Raw genomic sequence first — 17,148 nt, 5'->3', positions numbered from 1 at the left:
ACCGTATTTACCTGATCAAAATTTATAACACAATTTTCTTTTAATCTATAATATCTATATTTCCAAAAAAACAACAAACACAATATCATATTATTATTACCCCCAAAAATAGTTTTAAGTGTATGTGTATTTTTAATTTCTTTTGATCGAATATGATATTATAAACTTTTAAAAAAAAAACAAAACACAAGATATCAATCTTCTAAATCTTTTTTATTTTACAAAAATGAAAACCTATAATATAAATTTGAAAATTTCAAAAGAGAGAAGAGGTTAAAGGACAATCAGCTAGCTATAGCTATATGTTGGAAAGAGGCAGGGGTCCAGTCCAGTAGTCCTGATCCGGTCAAAACATCAGCTGACCTCTGCCATTTTCACTTCCTATTTCAATTTCAATCGCCTGCACTAGATCTGGTGACTTTCAATTCTTTCAAACCCATCTTCATTTCATACTTTCACCTTCACCTAACTTAGGGCTTTTCTAGCGGCGTACTCTAATTACAGATCTCAACTTTCAATTCACACTTTACTTAGGATCTCTGATTTCTAGGGTTTTTTCAATGGGTTCGATTCGTAATACAATTTATTATTGTTGTGTGTGGAATGGTGACAAGCTTTTGTATGCATATAATAATAATAATAACAATGGAAATGGAGATCAGGAAATTGAAAAGCTTGCTGCTTTGTGTTTGGAAAAGGCTCCTGATTATCACAAATGGTACTTTCAAACCATGTTTAATAAATCTTTCGGGTTTTTAATGGACGACGGGTTCGTTTACTTTGCGATTTTTGATGAGAGTGTTGGGAGTCCGAGGAATTTAGCGTTTTTGGAGCGGGTTCGCGACGCCTTCAAGAAGGCTGCGAAAAAGGGGTCGAAGAGGATTTTGTCAAACCCCAATTCACCTGCTTTGCAAGAGCAGTTGCTTCCGGTTATTAAAGTGTTGATCGCGTCTTTAGAGAAAGACGCGACGGATTATAACGACGGGTTGTCTCCTTCGCCGAATGGGAATGATGGCAATGGGCAGGTTGATGGGGCTTCGACGAAAGCGCCTTTGTTGGGGAAAGCTAGTAAGCAAGATAAGAGAAAGACGAGGGATCATGTGATTTCGGTTAGGGAAAATGGGGTGATTGAGGAACATAGGAAGTCTGATCCCTCGTCTTGCCATTGATGTTGCTATTTGTTTGACATTGTTTATTGTCTGGTTAGTGGTGTGTCGTGGAACCTCGTGTATTCGTTAAGAACCGTAAGAGAGATACGTGTCTTTGTTCTTTGAATGAATTTCGTTGCGATAGTATATGGAAGCTGCACGTGATTCCGGATTTGAGATTCAAATTTGGTGAGGTATTGGCTCCTGATTATTGTTCATAACAGCTTTGTTGTTTTAAACATTTTTGTACATTATTTTGTTGAGAACATCCAAGTTGCTTTATTTACAGTATATATATGATATCATGTTGATGTTTGACAACATAGTACACTTTGCTTTTGTGCCATTTGACTGTGAAATAACGCAGCAATTTGAGACCGAGTGTGTTGATGTGCTGAGGTGGTATTTCAAACAAGATTTTCAGTTTTTCAATGTTAATTTGTAACTTATTTTTTCAAGTAGGTGACCCACCACCACCAACATTATATCCACCTTTAACTTTTTATTGGTTTGTTAAAGAAAAATATTGACAAATCAGCATCATCACCAACTCCCACAGCAACATCATATGGTCACATAATTATCCACAAAAAATTCTTTAGAAACAACTGTTAGGATTAAACGCACAAACGAAACTGAACACGACACGAAAGCAATAAACGACACGAGGATTTAACGTGGTTCAGTCTAAACTGACCTACGTCCACGGGTGGCAACTAGGTATTTCTTTTATTGAGTGACAACGATTACAAGTACATGACACCAAATATATATAGAGATACACTTAGGGCTTGTATCTTATTAAACAAGAAACCCAAATCGGGCCGGGCCTGCCTTTGGACTTCAAATAATAAACCGGGCCTACACCGAAAAGGCCTACGAAACCCAACAAACTCCCACTCGGAGGCCTTGAGTACTCTCGTCTGCACTTCTGATTGTACCTCTGTAATCCGAACATTAACCATCTTCTAGTTGCCACCCGCCTTCTCATCAATTAACCCGAAGGCTCGTTGAAGCTCCCCGGAGCTCCAACACATCAGTCACGGCTAAAACTGCCCCTGACCCGTTCTCTGTCCCTACCGGCTCCCACTGAAACAAACTACCGGATCCTGAGATACCCTGAGAACAAACACTCTCCATATTCAGCAAGTAATTCACTGGAGAGACTTTTACAGCCGGAATACTGGTTTTCTTAATCCACTGTCGACCTGGAACTGTAACTGAAACACGACATGTGCTCCCGCTGTCACGATGTCCTCTGACTGATTTAACCTTCCTAGCTCGTTCATCCTGAATCCTCACTCTGGCTCTGGGTTTGTTACTTACAAAACGAACCTTCTTCTGCCCACGAGATTCTGTGAACCGGACTTTGTCTTTCGCCAAAACTGGATCCACTCCTTTCGGTGACATATCGACCATATACAACGAACCAATTTTCTTGCCACGAGCAACAACGAGATTCCCTTTGACTACTTTCCACTGCCCATTCCCGAACTTAACATCGTAACCCTGGGCATCCAACTGCCCAACTGAAATCAAACGTTTCTTCAAACTTGAAATAACCCTAACATCTTTCAAAGTCCAAGAAGTACCGGCTGAAGCTATCAAATCAACATCTCCCATACCCGTAACCTCTAGAATATCACCGTTCGCAAGTCGAACCTTTCCAAAATCCCCAAACTTTAGATTTTTCATCGTTTCACTACAGTGAGTGGCATGAAACGATGCACCAGAATCCATCACCCAAGCATCAACGTTATCCTCAACACTAAGAACGTAAAACTCATCCTCTGGGCATTCTTCTGCAATGTTGACTTCTGTAACGTTCACCTCTTTCTTACCATTCGGACACTAATTCCTGAAGTGTCCCTTCTCTTTACAACCCCAGCATTCAATATCATTACGAGTCCTAGACTGACTCCTCTTCCTACTCCAAGTGCCTCGTTGTTTTCCCCTACCTCTACCTTCTGTGACTAATATATCACTTGATGATCCAACTGAATTTCTGCGTCTTGAATCTTCTCCAAGAATCAAATCCCGAATCCCATCAAAAGTAATCTTTGTAGACGAACTACAAACCGCAGTCACTGTTTGCGACCAACTGTCGGGCAAAGAGGATAACAACAAAAGACCTTGAACTTCATCATCAAACTTAATGCCGACTGACACTAAGCGGGAGAGGTTCAAATTAAGATTATTAATATGCGTTGTAACTGACCCACCCTCTTTCATTCTGGTTGTCACTAGCTCTCGGATAAGATAGACTTTATTCGCTGCCGAAGGCTTCTCATACATGTTGGATAGTGCCTCCATCATACCATGGGCTGTGGTTTCTTTCATGACGTTAAACGCCGCATCTTCCGACAACGACAATGTAATACAAGCCCTAGCTTTCTTGTCTAACTTCTTCCACTCTGCTTCTGACAACTTTTCAGGTTTTTCATCCTCAAACACTACATCCAAGTCTTTCTGACAAAGTAGCGCTTCAATCTGCATCTTCCACCAACCAAACTTCTGTCCGTCAAACTTCTGTATCGAAACATTTCCGTCTTCTGCCATGACAATGACTAAAACGAAAAAGTGGATAAAACAGAGACAGACACAACAATCGCACGGGCCTGAACTTAACAACTGTTCCACTGAACTCTGTTAAATAATCAACCTATTTTAAACGTAACGGAAATACGAACTGTAAATCAGAAACTGAAACTTTGAACTGAAATGATAAAACCTGACAAACGCGGTTGGCACTAGTTTTCAGTTTCTTTAACGCTTCTTCTGACTTGACAACGATTATTCAACTAAAATAGGATCTTGATTAACGCGTTCCTGGCTCGTACTTTGCAAAATATGATCTCGTCCCAACCCAAATATTTTCAAGCTAAGCTGCTCAAGACTTGGCCCATACAAATTAAACTAAATTGTTGGGCCTAGCGCCTAAATTCGTGACCCAAAGAAAATATAATTTGTTTTTCTTTCTTTTTTTTTTCTATGCCACAAAATAAACCAAATGGGCCTCCTGCCCAATTACTTCAATACGTGATCCCAAAGAAAAAAATAAACAATTTTAGGTCTCCAACAAAGTAGGAAACTACTTACTATACAAGGTCATCTTCTGCAACGGTGCATACGATGGTGATGACAAAGTTAATTGCTTTCAAACAGAACCAAACAACTACAACGAGCGCACGACAACGGCTGCTGTGGCGGCGAGAGTCAGACGATAGTGGCGAAACAACGGCGGCGGAACCCTAGCGCAGTAGGGTGGCGGCAGCGGAGGGTTTGGCGGCGACTCGGCTGGTTCCCGTGTTCTTCGTGTGATTCGAACCTAAGCTCTAGATACCACTTGTTAGGATTAAACGCACACACAAAACTGAACACAACACGAAAGCAATAAACGACACGAGAATTTAACGTGGTTCAGTCTAAACTGACTTACGTCCACGGGTGGCAACTAGGTATTTCTTTTATTGAGTGACAACAATTACAAGTACATGACATCAAATATACATAGAGATACACTTAGGGTTTGTATCTTATTAAACAAGAAATCCAAATCGGGCCGGGCTGCCCTTTGGACTTCAAATAATAAACCGGGCCTACACCGAAAAGGCCTCGAAACCCAACAACAACCGCAAAACTAAGATGATAAATCATTAAAGTTGAACCCAGTTTAAAGCAGCCCATTTTGACCCGAACCCAGTTTGCCTCGTTACCCACATTACATAACATTGTGAAGTGTACATTGGACTTAACTCAAAACAAAATTGAGAAAATAATATTCCAATGAGTGGTATCAATCAAAGTTTTTTTTTTTTTTAAATTCGGAGTTTTATATCTAGTTTAGTGGTCAGGATCCTTGTATAGAAAAGCCATCAAGGCATTTTTTTCTAACATCTCGCATGGAACTCTGAAGCAAAGATGGATCACTTGTGATAATGGCATCTACATTTTCAGTTAACATTTTGTGCATAGCTGCCTCATCATCAACAGTCCATGCATATATTTTCTTCTTCCTCCTGTCAGTTATATAACCACGAATTACAACCCTAAATATTGTTCGGTTTTCTGGGTTTCATAAGCTACGAATAAATATACCTGTGCAGAATTTTGACAACCGACTCGTCAACTAGACCGTGGTAAATTCCAACAACATCAGCAGCTTTCATCCGCACCAACTTTGTTCTAACCCCAGTAGAAAAATTCATCATAACAATGTAACCCACCTAAAAAAAACCCACATTACCCGGTATTTTAGGAGGATTTAGAATGACACAGAAGTTATTAAGTGATAGTTGCAATGGATGGATATGATCTTACTGTCATGTCTGATGACTGTAAAACTACATCCAACACTAAGTTGTCGCTTTTAGCCCATATAACACAGTTCTTGTATCGTGTCTTCTTGACCTGAAATTATAACACAGTTCTTACATGTTATGAACCATACGTCAACAAATTTGTAGTTTATAAAAAAGATGGAGAAATGAAGACTCACAACTGATATTAGATCATGTGCAAGCTCCTTTTCATATGACGGAGGCCCGATTTTTGCATCAACGACCACCTTCTGAACAGAACTTGAAATCAACTGTAATAACATACCTTGTCAAAAACTTCCCCGCTTTCAGATAAAAAAAGGATTTATAATGTCGGAAAGTGTGTACCTGGAGTGCATCTTCCATTGTAGGAATGGCTATATTATGAGAAGCAGCCAGCTATTTTATCTACAGTAAGAAGCTAAAATATACTCTCATTCAACGATAAACTTTCATAAAAACCACAAGTAGTTAAACTTTGTTTCATTTGTAACCAAGCCTGGCAAAACGGGCGGATGGGTCGGGTTGGGTCGGTCGGGTTGAGTTTTAACAAATGGGTTTGGGTTGCCGTTTTAGAGAGAAAGTATCAAAACAGGTTCACCCCCTATATTCGTTTTTTATGAAGGCCAGTGGCACGTGACAATAGTCAGTAGTTAAATTAGAAAATATCACAGGGGCATTCGTGTAATTCTTTCAAGAAATTCTTTTGTACACACATAATACATTAATGGCTCATAAAAGAAAGCAAGAAAGCGTCACCTCCTTGGCACTCAGGTATCCAGCCTTGGATGAACTGTTCCCAGATAATCGCTGCAAATCCCTGCCTGTTTCATATCAGAATCAACTCTATATATACCTTACCTCAGACTAATTCACATTTTGTCCTTATTTTCACATTAGAAATATATTAATCATTTTCAATCAAATAAGCAATATGACAAAGGACTAACAGATTTACCTGTCATGAAGAGCAAGCAAGACCCCATCAGCAGAACGAGAAACATCAATCTCAATGCAGTCTACTTGAGAACGAAGAGCAATATTGTAAGCAGCCATCTGTTGAGTGAAAAATAAATGTACACACAATAAACTTAAAGATGAAGAGAAACTATAACAAAACTTTAGGACAGCTATCTTCCTACAAGATTGTACACCAAGCATAGTTATATGTAGTATGCACATCTCTTGTTATCATAGCATGCCCAAAGTTCTTATATCAATCCAAATATAATAGAGGTAAACAAATCTGCACATTAGAATATAGGTACACTGTACACATACTGTATTAGGGAAGGCCTTAGAAGCATCACCGCCATGAGCACACACAAGAGGTGGATTGTTTAGCCAACTGCACTTTTTCAACTCCAGCTGCAAAGAAATAGATAACATCGTAAATATTTGAACTCTGCCAGGATAACATACTAGCCATTCCATAGATTGTATAAGCACAACATAATAGCAAAATAATATGATCACAAAAACGTAAAGCTTTGAAGTCTGATCTATATCTTTATAACCTACATGAAGCTTAAAATTTGTATTTAAGAGAGAAAAAAACACAGACTAAGCACCGAGCTTTGCAGCATTACAGGTTTACTTAAGCTTAATGTGTTCACCCTGTAATTTGGGGTTTCATTTGTTCTCGAACATATTGACTTGTTTTCCATGATTGATGATACCTATTTGATATCCTACTTGTGTACACATTCCAGTTTTATCCCATTGAGCATCCATACCTAAAGTTATGAACTCTTTCAAAACCTCAAAAATGGTAAACAAGAACGAGAGGCTTGAAACATAACGACACATAGGTGCTATATTATGCGGTTTACACTTATTCCATACCACACCATCCAAAATACAGAACACTTTCTAACCGTTGTTGAGACCAGATATCATGACTTTGACCACAATAGTCAAAAGACCAGTTTAGTTACAACTTACAACAAGATGGTTATTGTTTATTCTATGAATAATCAAACATTTCTCCCCTTTTGGAATATATAAAACAACTTTAATTTCTCAAATTTTCAAATTAGTTATTGAATTCACTCCAAACTCCAAAGAGCTTTAGTAATATAGGTTCATTCCATTCACAAACTGTAACATGATCCCATCAGATTACAACCATATATCTTTTTTACTAACAAATTAAAGATGCAGTAAGGACATCCAATGTTTAAGAGCCACGAGCTTATAACCAGCTGCAGACTAATTGCAACCTTTCTCCAGATAGTAATTAACTTTATAAACCAGTAATTGCAATTTAAGGCCAATGTGCATGGTTTGGTTGTTAGCCTCAACCAAATTAACCAATCGGTTCAGTTTATTCGTTTAATTTTTCGGTTTTCAGTTCAGTTAGTTTCGGTTAATAACCAAAATCTAAACTGGCTAAAATTTGTACTTAGAAATACATTGCACAAATACATCATCATCATCATCATCATCGTACTCAGTATATCCCACCAATAGCAAAGCTATGGTAGGGTCTGAGGAGGGTAAGATGTAGGCAGCCTTACCTCTACCCCATAGGGATAGAGAGGCTGCTTCCGGAGAGACCCCCGGCTCGATGACAAACTAAACTAAATTTCAGTCCAGTTTCAAGCTTTGGTTGTATTTGTGCAATGTATTTCTACCCCATAGAAATACATTGCACAAATACATGAAATGAATATAAATACATGAAATAGTAGCATAAAACATGAAATACATGAAATAGTAGCATAAAAGCTAGAAATATATAAAAATCTGAATAGTTCGGTTCGGTTAACCCAGGGCACAAAAAATAACCGATTACCGTTTTTCAGTTAATTTCAGTCCAGTTTCGTCGGTTCGGTTAACATTTCAGTTATTGATCACTCCTAAACTTACCAGTTTTGCAGATCATACAAATCTTATGTTAGATATTAGCAGTATAACAAACTAAACTAAATCTAAGCCCTAAATTACTCATCTACACGTGCATTTCCAAACAGAATATTATCATTTATCAACATCGATCAATAGCAGCTTCATAAACTGTACCTGATGAAATCGACGGAGACTGAAGTGGAAATAAACAGGAGGAATGATAGCGATGACAGCGAGTATTGAAAGAAGGTATCGGAAGACGTACTTTCTGGTGAAGACTACTCTGATTCTCCGATTAAGCGAGTGTGATTGTATAACACCGGCACCACCACGTTGTCTTCTCCATTAGAATGGTGTTGCCATGGTAGAAGAGTGTGTGTGTGTGTGCTGACGATCTGTAACTGTGATAAGGGGAATTTGGTGGTTGGTTATGACTTATGATCAGTTAGTTATTCCGATCGCTAATCAAATCAGCAAACAGAATTTAACCTAACCCCGTCCATTCTCTTGTTAACAGCCATTATTATTGATCTTTTTTTTTGCTTATGTATTTTTTAAAATCTCAAATCTCTTTTTATTATACAGAAACACAGATATTACATCAACATAGCAGGTAGACGGGCAACAAGCTGCGCCACAACCTCTTTCTGAATTGCAAACCCTAACCTGCTAAAGACATATCCCTGCCCCTTTGGAGTCGACACATTGTTATGCACAACCCGTTGGACCATGGTTAGGAAACGGATAGCTTCCGGTGCCAAGGAGCCAAAGGTATCAAAAGCCATAGTGATAGGGACCCAGGTCCATCTGTAGGAGTGGTTGGGGATTTATCCTTTTTGGAACGGGTTTTCTCCCTTCCTATTCAAAAGGTTAAGAGCATCCCCCAAGTTGTCGTTTGGCGTTTGCTCAGACTTTGGCATGCGTTTTACGCAAGGTAGTGGATTCACCAGGCTCGATTGAGAATTGGGTCAAATTACTATTGTTGTCGTGTTGTACTTTAAGGGTGGTGAAACCTTCCACTAGGCAGGAACGCATGTCAGGGAATCGAAAGTCTTTGCAATGTAGTAGCATTCAGCAAGCACTTGCGGTGTGGAAAGATGGATCTGGTTTTGCTGACTTGGTTCTTTCTCTCTTTGATAACGTGGGGGGGGAGCACTTTTTCTAAAAGAGAGGTGGGAGGGGAGGAAGGTTCTGAAAACAGTCTCAATATTAAACAATGTCTTAGGAAAGTCAGGGATGGTCATTTCACAGCTGCAGTCAAGATATTATGCTCAAGTGGGGTTGCCCATCTCGGAGATTCAACCATGAAAGCCCTCATTGATAAACACCCAGTGGTGCCACCTCCGTCCTAGCCTTCTAGCTCTGCCGCCCTGCCTACTCTCTCTGTGGATGGGGACTGTGTGCTTAGATGTATCCGATCATTTCCTAAATGGACCTCATGCGGGAGAGACGGGATGCGGGCACAACACTTGTTGGACGCTCTTAGTGGTGAGGGATCAGTGACTTCCATGGGTCTGCTCTCAGCCATCACTGAAGTCGTCAACTTATGGCTAGGGGTCTGTGCCCCAAGGTGCTCGCTGAGTTTATTGCTTCGGCCCCCTTACCCCTTTATTAAAGCCGGATAATGGAATTCGGCCCATTGCTGTGGGGGCTATCTGGCGTAGGTTGGTTTCTAAAGTGGCTATGAAGATGGTTGGGAAGGAAATGACTCAGTATTTAGGGGGCTTTCAGTTTGGGGTAGGGACCCCTAATGGGGCAGAGGCGGTGCTTCACAGCGCGAACCGGTTTCTTAACTCCTTTCACGCGGACGGTTCTTTAGCTATGCTTACCGTGGACTTCTCCAACGCCTTCAATATGGTCGACCGCACAGCCTTCTCCGGGAGGTTCATCATCATTGCCCGTCTATCTATATATGGGTCCAGTTCCTTTATGCCCAGCCGGCTAGGTTGTACGTTGGTGATGACTATATAGGGGCTACTACTGGGGTTCAGCAGGGAGACCCCATTGGGCCCCTTATCTTTGCCTTAGCATTACACCCTCTTGTTCTTCGGGTACAAAATGACTGTAACCTCCCATTTCATGCTTGGTACTTGGATGATGGGACTATTATTGGTGGGGCCAACGAAGTCGCTAAAGCCCTAGACATTATCAGCTCGGAAGGGCCATCATTGGGGCTTCAACTTAATATTAAGAAAACCGAGGTTTTTTGGCCAGCGTGTAATGGAGTGAAAGTTAAAGATGGGTTTTTCCCTAGTGGGATTGGTAGACCAGAGAGAGGGGTAAAGCTCCTTGGAGGGGCTGTTAGTCGAGATCCCTACTTTATTAAGGAGTTGGCGAGGCGGAGAGCATCTCGTGCGGTTGATCTTATGAAACTCTTACCTTGCCTTAGGGATCCCCAGATCGAACTCCTCCTGCTTAGGTTTTACATGGGGGTTGCTAAGTTGCTTTTTGGGTTACGAACATGCCACCCCCATATGATGGATGATGTGGTATTCTGTTTTGATAAGGGGCTTCGAGAAGCCATCGAAGACATAGTTGTATGTGGAGGCCCGTTCTTTGGTGATTTTCAGTGGCGACTTGCATCTTTACCGATGCGCTTGGGGGGTTTAGGCCTTCTGTCGGCTCATGATGTTGGGATTTACGCTTTTATAGCGTCGAGGGCTCAGTCTTGGAAGCTACAGAATCACATCTTAAGGAATAGCGGAGTTGTCGACCTGGACTCAGAATACGTGCAGGCCCTGGAACGCCTAAATGGCGCTCTCCCAGACTTTGACATTGGTGGTTTCTCTAATAAGGACACCGCCCCACCAAAGCCTCAAAAAACTTTGGCGAATGCCCTTTTTGGCAAAAATCGCTCAGAGCCTGGGAGAAGTTTTTGGATTGTCCCCCCGAAAGAAGGCGGTTATTGAATGCTTACAAGGTCCTCATGCCCAAGATTTTCTGACTGTTATCCCGATTGATGGCTTAGGCCAAAGCATGTCTCCGGTCGAGTATAGGGCCATTCTTAAGTACTGTTTGATGGTCCCAATGTACCCAGAAGATGAAACATGTCCGATCTGCCGTAAGGTTTGCCTGGATAAATTCGGAGAGCATGCGGTTCATTGCAAGGAGATGCCTGAGTTCAAATACCGACATGATTGGGTGCAGGACGTTCTTTGGGACATCTTAAGGCGAGCTGGGATATCAGCTAAAAGGAATCCCCGTAAACTTCCTTACAGACCCCACGGAAGGGAGATCCACTATACGACCGGCAGATTTGCTCGTCTTTGGTTGGGCGGGGGGGGGGGGGGGGACACGCTTGTGTTGACCTCACAGGGGTATCTCCTTTAGTTGGTTTGAGGGATAATGGGTTTGTAGCTGGGCAAGCAATGAAAAGAGCTTAAACGAAGAAGGTGGAGAAACATGCTAAAGCCTGCGAAGCTTATGTATTGGATTTTGTTTTGTTTATGATTATTTGTGTAAAATTTTTCATAGTTTAATTATTATATGTTATCTTTTATTGAATATAGCAGTTATTATGATTTTAAGTCAACTTACATAAACGTATTATTTGTGTAATCAGTTATTAAGTTGTTAATTGTAGAGTTGTTAATTGTAGGCTTAAAGACCGTGATAGACAAGTCTTAGAATATTATCTATATCTATATTACATTATAATACGTATAGGAAACCCTTCAAATTCCATATGCGACGCCGGAACATTTATTGTACCTTCACCAGCCGGCGACCCCATCCCTTTGATCGTTTATAGCTCCGGTAGTCGCCGTTCATCAATAAATATATGCAATCAATTATCAGTTTCTTCAATTTAAGTCCCAGTGAAGATTGTTTTCCAACCTTCAATTGCAATCAATTATCAATTTTCTCTACGAGCTTATATTTCTTTGATCTATTTTGTATCAGTATAGACAGATGAATTCCTTTACCACCCGTTGCATCTGTCATCTGCAATAGGTTTCACCTACTTTGATCTCGACTCGCGTATCGCATGTGTGTTTTACACCCAATCTTAATTTTTAGGTATCAATCATCTGTTTTGTTCTCACCTTGTTTTAAAAGAATTCAGCCAATTTGCTTTCTCTCTCTCTTTCGATCATTCACAATCAAGCAGTTACCAACCCTAGCTACCCATTCAATTGAATCCAGGTTTGGTTTCTTCCAATTGAGAATTTGTTTGATGAGTTGTGTTATGTACTCTGAAATTATGTTTTATTCATGCTCCTATTGCTTTATTACCTCATTCTTTTTCAGAGACTTAGTGGATTCAAGCTTGTGAATTGGCCCTGATTTATAATCAGTTGGTTGACACCCTGGATGGCAAGTTTTTACAGGATACACTTTCATGGTAAATCGATTCGATTGACTCACTATAAGTTCTTGATTGATTGTTATATCTTTTTGAATATGTAATTGGAAAAGTGTGAAAGTGGACATTAGGGTATTTGTTTGATGTTTTTTTTTATATTTTTTGGGTTATGTTTGCATGATAGTTTTTGCATATGTGAAATAAAACATTGCCTTGTTGTATTTCTTACACTCATTCATAGAGTTTAAATTGAATGGAAGGTGATGTGTTGGTGTATGTATGACTATTGTTATCATGATGCTCTGTTAGTAATGTATGCCAAATTGACTCATGAGTAATGTATTCCTCATGTTGTATATCCATACAATATTTTATTGGAGGTGTTGCTAAGATGTTTAATATAATTTTAACTCTATGAATGTTGTATTTGTATGTTACATAATCTAATTTCCTTGGAGAGTGTCAATTGGTACTAGATTAGAGTAAATTTTTTGTGTTTTAAGGTTAAACTTAAGTTTTTTAGCTTTCTGTCAACAGAGAGTATGAGCTCACTGGGATAACCCTTACCTAACTCTTGATCCCGAATAAGAAGCTGCGCAGGTAATTAAGCTAAATTAGAATCGTCAACGGGTTGTAACTCTGTTGTTGACATTTTTATTTTCCTTTGTCCTTTTGGTCATTTAGGTTCGAGTGTTTGGGCAAATGGTTTTTAAGGGTTCATCTATCGAGGGAGAAAGCCAATTCATTGGAGTCCTTTGTCTCGCACCGCTCTTGCATAGGCTGAGTTAGAGGTAAACTAATCAGCAGCCCTTTTGCAATTGAAGTATTAGGGTTTATGGTGCTTAATGGTCTATTTTGTTCATGTTTTTCTAAGAATTGACCGGTTAGAATGATAGAATGAAGGTGTGATATGCTGGGTCAAACAAATATCCTTAGTTTATGTTATATTTTCTTAACATAACAACTAAACAATCATATATAACTCTTAGTGACAACATAATTCCTCTCAGTTTGAAGTTGAAAGTTCGGTTTTGAAAGATGAAGCTCCAGATTTGGCCAAAGATGTCAACAGGAGCCAAGGAAAATTTCGGGGTTCTTTCTCAATAAATGGTTACTATTTTCATATTTTGTCTTCTAATGAAATGGCTTTATTGTATTATTATTATTTATTATATACACAAATGATTTTGTAACTCGTGGTTAAAATTTGACATGCTGAGATAAAATACACCCAAATCATCCCATATACATGGGTCAAAATTCTCATCTAAATTAGTTTATAAATATATTTTTTAGAACTTGTTGTTGATCAATACAATTTTTCTCATTTCATGGTGTGCAGACTCTCATAAAAATATGCTAGCCTTAAAGGTGATTAATCACTTGATAGCCCATTGTTGCAAACTTAAAAAGGTGCCCTGCAATAAAGACTTTTCTTCATCAGTAGCCAACCGACACGAGTGAACCAAGGTACAAATGGGCCAACCTTGTATTTGTTTGGTCAACCCAAAGTATTATGGAGCATCGAGTAATGAATTAAGCGTTTATTTTGTTGGGTTATGAAGGCCTTTGGGCCGGTTTTATTAGGAGGCCCGGTTTTGGCTCCTAATTATGTTTAACCCTAATCTTGTTTATTATATATATCCCATCATGTAATTGTAATCTTGGTTCTGAGCTAATAAGAAAACCTAGTTGCAGCCCGTGGACGTAGGTCCCCTCGCGGGGACCGAACCACGTTAAATTCTTGTGTCGTTTATATTTTCGTTTATGCGTGTTTATCGTTGTGCATGTGTGTGTTGTTTCGCTTCCGCGCGCTGCTTTGATCCTAACAAGTGGCATCAGAGCTTTGGCTTGTTGGACACACGGTTCGTTGCACTGGTAACGATTTCGCAGAAGGTTTTGGTTCGAATCTGTTTTTTGGTGATTAGGGTTGGGTAGGTCCGTCACCGTGAATAACTCTTGGAGATCGCAGGGTTAATTTCTGGTTCGTGTTCATCAGTGATCGACAGTCAAGATTGGTGGCTGTCAGGCTGAGTTAGGGTTTGACTATTTATTATCAACCGTAAATTAGGGAACCGGGTTTTGTGAAGACCATTTAGGTTCGGGTTCAGATTTGTTTGCAAGAGATTAGTCTGAGGTAACTTTATATAGTTTATTTACAGTTAGTTGATTTATCGGTTATTGCAAGAGCAAATCGGTTTATTTGGCAGTGTTCTGTTGAACAATCGTCAAGTTTAGGCCCGTGCCCTTGTTGTGTCTGTTCACTGTTTTCGATTTGTTCTCGTTTGTTATTGTTATAACTGAAAATGAGGTGGTTATGATCGGAATGTTGATGGTTATGGATTTTGGTTGATTGGTTTGTCATGTGAACTTGGATATAGTACTGGTGATGGATAAACTTGGAGAAAATGGAACCAGCGGGTGTGCTGGTGACGGCATAAGTGAAAAAAAAAATGAGGTTAGTGGCAAGTCATGTTAACTATTGCTCGTTTGGATGATCTTTCGGTTAGGGTTTGAGTTAACTGATCGTGTGTACGGTCATAGAACCCTTGGTACCGCTTGATTTCATGAAAGTTCTACTGTTGTTATAGCTGTTTGCCTGTTAGCTGGTTCGAAACTGTGATTATTACTTCTTGTTCGTTTGGAATTGTGAAGTTATATCTTGTTTGGTGGTGATCAGTGGTACACCATTTGAGAGGTTCATAATCTCGTGTTGGGTAAAGTTATTTGCCGGGATAGTACGAGTGGGGTTCATCTCATGGAGTGTTGGTGTGGCATGGGTTGGGATAACAGGAACAGTGGGAGCTGGGCATAGTCGACTTGGTAGGTTGCGTAGAGGTGAGACATTTTAAGAGTCGATGTCGAAAGGTTTGGAATTCTGCTTTTGAGAATGTATCTGGGGTTGATGCATTGGGACTCAGTGAAAGCGGTGACGACTCTTGGGTTCAAGATTATGGTATGCTTTATTTCTTGTTACTCACTTCAGTGAAGCATTGTTGAATCTTTTAGTTAAAGACTTTGGAAGATACGGTCTCTGTATCGTCGGAAGAAGTGAACCAACTTCCGAGTTATAAGGTCTTGGCTCGCTGAATCGGGTAGAGCTAAGGGGTTTCAGTTTGCAGACATGAAGCCTGGAGCCACAGTGATGTTAGCTTGAGCGTATTCGGAGGTCTGAACATGTTCGGGTTTTGGTAACAGTGGGAGCACGCGGTGTGTTCTAGGTTTGTTTCCAAAGGGACGTTGAGTTCGGAAGACTGGGAAATCCGAATGTGAAAATCTCTCCTGGTATAGTCTGCTGATTTTTTGGAGAGTGATTATCCTCTGGAAGTCTTTGGAGCCGGTAGTGTGAGTAAGTGAGGGCCGGTTAAGATTGAGGATGAGCCATTGGCGGGTTTTGTCATGGATGGGTCTGTGATGACCGGATTGGAGTTCTCGGGAGCTTCAATAGGCCTTTCAGGCAACTGATGAGAAGGGCGGATGCAACCAGGGTGTGGATTGGTAGAAATCTTAGTTTGTTCCTAGAGAACTGGAGGCTTGGAGAACTTCTTTTGTTGAAGTTTTAGCTTGTTCTTGGAACTGGAGGCTTGGTAGATTTCTATTACTGAAGATTACTAGAGTTACTGGATGAATGAGATTGTTATATTTACTTGGATGGCAGGCTGGAATTTATCGCAAGGCCTTCAAGTGGGAGATTGTTGGGTTATGAAGGCCTTTGGGCCGGTTTTATTAGGAGGCCCGGTTTTGGCTCCTAATTATGTTTAACCCTAATCTTGTTTATTATATATATCCCATCATGTAATTGTAATCTTGGTTCTGAGCTAATAAGAAAACCTAGTTGCAGCCCGTGGACGTAGGTCCCCTCGCGGGGACCGAACCACGTTAAATTCTTGTGTCGTTTATATTTTCGTTTATGCGTGTTTATCGTTGTGCATGTGTGTGTTGTTTCGCTTCCGCGCGCTGCTTTGATCCTAACATATTTGTAGTTGATAATTGAGCCATAACAGTTGTAAGCATTTTTGTGTTTGTTGATCAAATAAATGAACATAAACGAATGTACATAAACAAAGGGATATAAAAGAACTTAAATGAACAGAAATAAACAAATGTTCACGTTCGTAAATGAATGAACGGGATTCGAAACCGAAAACATAAAAACCCAATGAATCCAAAATACAAAAAAAAATGAAACTAAAACCTAAACGAAACCAAAATTGAAACCGAAAACATAAAAACCAAACGAAACCAAAACCCCAAAAAACTGAAACTAAAACCTAAATGAAACCAAAAATCGAAACCGAAACCAAAAACCAAAAAACTGAAACTAAAATAAACGAAACCAAAAATCGAAATCAAAACCCAAAAAAACTGAAACTAAAACCTAAACGAAACCAAAAATCGAAATCAAAACACAAAAAAACTGAAACTAAAGCCAAACGAAACCGAAACCAAAAACCAAAAAACTGAAAATAAACTAAACGAAACCAAAATTCGAAATCAGAACCCAAAAAAACTGAAACTAAAACCT

General features: G+C 39.8%; 2 pseudogenes across 1 annotated transcript; one reads left to right on the top strand and one right to left on the bottom strand.

The window, feature by feature from the left end:
* Positions 1–379: 379 nt before the first annotated feature.
* Positions 380–1,169, top strand: LOC143567885 (phytolongin Phyl1.1 pseudogene; annotated as a pseudogene).
* Positions 1,170–4,998: 3,829 nt separating this feature from the next.
* LOC143567884 (glycerophosphodiester phosphodiesterase GDPD4-like) lies at positions 4,999–8,680 on the bottom strand (annotated as a pseudogene). Its single transcript, XR_013141481.1, has 9 exons — positions 8,492–8,680; positions 6,749–6,835; positions 6,426–6,523; positions 6,227–6,287; positions 5,816–5,875; positions 5,647–5,739; positions 5,469–5,558; positions 5,247–5,374; positions 4,999–5,167 (listed from the first exon to the last, which is right to left on the bottom strand). The product of XR_013141481.1 is annotated as a glycerophosphodiester phosphodiesterase GDPD4-like (transcript).
* Between the last annotated feature and the right edge of the window lie 8,468 nt (positions 8,681–17,148).

This window comes from Bidens hawaiensis, unplaced genomic scaffold (genome assembly GCF_021521415.1).
Source record: "Bidens hawaiensis isolate Kalapana, Puna unplaced genomic scaffold, B.hawaiensis_p1.1 tig00023694_1, whole genome shotgun sequence".
NCBI classification, from domain to species: Eukaryota; Viridiplantae; Streptophyta; class Magnoliopsida; order Asterales; family Asteraceae; genus Bidens; species Bidens hawaiensis.
Note: the sequence above shows the minus strand (reverse complement) of the source record. Positions and strands in the feature narration are given on the sequence as shown.